Below are 3,124 nucleotides of genomic sequence, written 5' to 3' on the forward strand. Positions count from 1 at the left end.
CCAGCCAATCAATCAGTGGAGACCAGAACCTGGAAAGGACACACCTGGAAAACTGCTGAATAGTCTATTGAGACCTTCCCTGGGACCTCCCCTAGAATCTCCACCATGAAAACCCTTAGGACAGAGTACCCAGTGCTCTCTCCCTCCTGGAAACATTCCCGCCCCTTTCCCTCTCCTGCTCCCCGCCCCCAGATACATTACCATTACCTTCCTCACCCCACGCTCCAATTTATAATTTGTTTCTTCAGGCTATTTCTTCTATGAATTACTTCTTCCAGTTCTGTGATTTTATAAATAAATTTTCTCTTATAGTTTGAATCTTGGCTCTGAATTCTTTCCTAGCCAGAACCTATCCAGTTCTGTGATTTTATAAATAAATTTTCTCTTATAGTTTGAATCTTGGCTCTGAATTCTTTCCTAGCTAGGACTCAAGCTCCGAGATTGCTGAACCCAGGTCCATTCTGACCACACGGGTCTAACTCCTATTGCTTTTCCTGCTGCCTACAACAAAACTGTCTGAAATCTAGTTGCATAGAAGTCCTACATCTAGGAATATAAAGAAGAAGCCACATTGAGACTGGTAGGAGGAGCAGAGACATGGCCCCACACCCACGTGTGGTGGATAAAAACCAGGAGGGCTATCTCGGCTACAGAGGTTCACCCTGAGAAGTGAGGAATCCCAGTCCCACATCAGGCCCCCAAGCCTAGGGTTCTAGTGCTGGGAAGAGAAGTCCCCATAACTTCTGGCTTTAAAAACCAGTGGAAATTGAGGCTGAGTGAGATAGAAGGCTGCTGAAATCCCAGGCAATTTCTCTTAAAGGACCCATTCACAGACTTAGACTCACTCACTCTGAGCTCCAGCACTGGGGAAGCAGCTCAAAAGGCACCAGGGACATATAGGAGGAACAGAACTGTCTGGCATCGGGGTGAGAGCTGGGGGACAGCTTTCTCCCAGATAGAAGTGCTGGCAGAGGTCATTGTTCCTTTGATGTGATGCCCCTCTCCCCCACAGAGCCAGCAGGTGGGCACAATATCTAGATTCCATTAACCTGGCTATCACTGTTTGCCCAACCCTGGTGATTCTCTGAGACCCTAGCCCACCCAACTTGTGAGCCCACCAAAGCTCTATCCAATGCCTTTACCATATGAATGACCTGTCTTGGTTTCCACTTCAGACTTTCCTAAAAGCTCTCAAACAAGCAGCATCTGGCCTTAGCTTGCCCCATACCCCTGGCTAATTGTCCCCAGGCCTGGCACTAGCAGCAGCTAGCTGTGTTTTGTAACTTGGCATCTCCATCTTCAAGCCCGGAACAAGTAGCAGGCAGCTGCAGACTGCTTTGTAGCTCAAGCCAGGTGGCCCTGAGCAGAACACAAGCAGCAGCTGACATTATCCTAAACTTCCTGGGAGGCTCCAGAATCAGCACACCTGGTGTACAGTCTCAGCTGATGTCCAAGCACCACCAACCACCTTCACAAGTTACACATTCAAGGGGTAGACTCAGCGGGAACCAGGCCCTGCTGAAGTAAGTCTTACTCTGTGGGGTAGGCCCCTGCATAGCTGATTTTCCGTGGTGGTACAGCCAGTCCTTGCAGTGGATCAGCCTATGGATAAATCCCTTCCATTGATGTACCAACAGCAATCAATGCTCACTACAACAGGAGGGTGTACACAGCCCACATGGGGTGAGAGGGGAAACAAGAGTGCCCAGCTTGGGTGATCAGAGAGGCTGTGCCACTAGAATCTACAGTATAACTACTGCACAAGACCACTCTACCAAGCTTGGGAGACATAGCGGTTCTACCTAATACACAGAAACAAACACGGAGGCTGCCAAAATGAGGATGCAAAGAAACATGACCCAAATTAAAGAACAGAAAAGAAGTTCAGGAAAAAAACTAAACAAAATAGAGACAACCAATATACTAGATGCAGAGTTTAAAACACTGGTTATAAAGATGCTCAATGAATTTAGGGGAAGAGTAGATGAATGTAGTGAGAACAACAAAGAGATAGGAAACATAACAATGAAAATAGAAAACATAAAATGAACCAGTCAGAAATAAAGGATACACTACCTGAAATGATGAATGACTTATAGGGAATCAACAGTAGAGTAGATTAAGCTAAGAATCAAATCAGTGATTTGGAATATAAGGAAGCAAAAAACACCCAATCAGAACAGAAAAAAAATCAAAAAATGAAGATGGTATAAGGAGCCTTTGGAACATTTTCAAGTGTACCAACACTTACATCATGGAGTGCTGGAAGGAGAAGCGAGAGAACAAGAAATTGAAAGCTTATTTGAAAAAACAACAGAAAATTTCCCTAAGCTGGTGAAGGAAATAGACATACAAGTCCAGGAAGTGCAGAATGTCCCAATCAAGATGAACTCAAAGAGGCCCACATCAAGACACATCAGGGTTATAATGCCAAAGGTTAAAGACAAAGAGAGAATCTTAAAAGCAGCAAGAGAAAAGTAGTTAGTTTCGTGCAAGGAAGCTCCCATAAGACTGTCAGCTGATTTCTCAGCAGAAACTTTGCAGGCCAAACAGAATTGGCAAGAAATAAAGTGATGAAAAGCAAGGACCTATAAACAAGATTACTCTACCCAGAAAAGCTGTCATTTAGAATTGAAGGTCAGATAAAGAGCTTCCTAGATAAGGAAAAGCTAAAGGAGTTCATCACCACCAAACCAGTATTACATGAAATGTTAGAGTCTTCTTTAAGAAGAAGAAGGAAAAAGAGATTAAAAATATGAACAATAAAATGGCAATAAATGCATATCTATCAACACTTTAATCTTAAAAAACAAAATAAATGAAAAAGCAGAACAGAAACACACATATAGATACAGAGAACATTTTTTTAAAAAAACAACAATCCTCGCCTGAGGATATTTTTTCCATTGGTTGTTTAGAGAGAGGGGAAAGGAGGGAGAAAAGGGGGAGAGAAAGAAAGAGAAACATTGACATGAGAGACACACATTGATTGGTTGCCTCCCACACATGCCACAACAAGGGTTGGGGATGAACCTGCAACCTAGGTATGTGCCCTTGGCCGGGAATTAAACCCACGACCCTTTGGTCCACAGGTCGATGCTCTAACCACTGAGAAAACTGGACA

Source organism: Myotis davidii, unplaced genomic scaffold (assembly GCF_000327345.1).
Source record: "Myotis davidii unplaced genomic scaffold, ASM32734v1 scaffold1162, whole genome shotgun sequence".
In the NCBI taxonomy this organism is placed as follows: Eukaryota; Metazoa; Chordata; class Mammalia; order Chiroptera; family Vespertilionidae; genus Myotis; species Myotis davidii.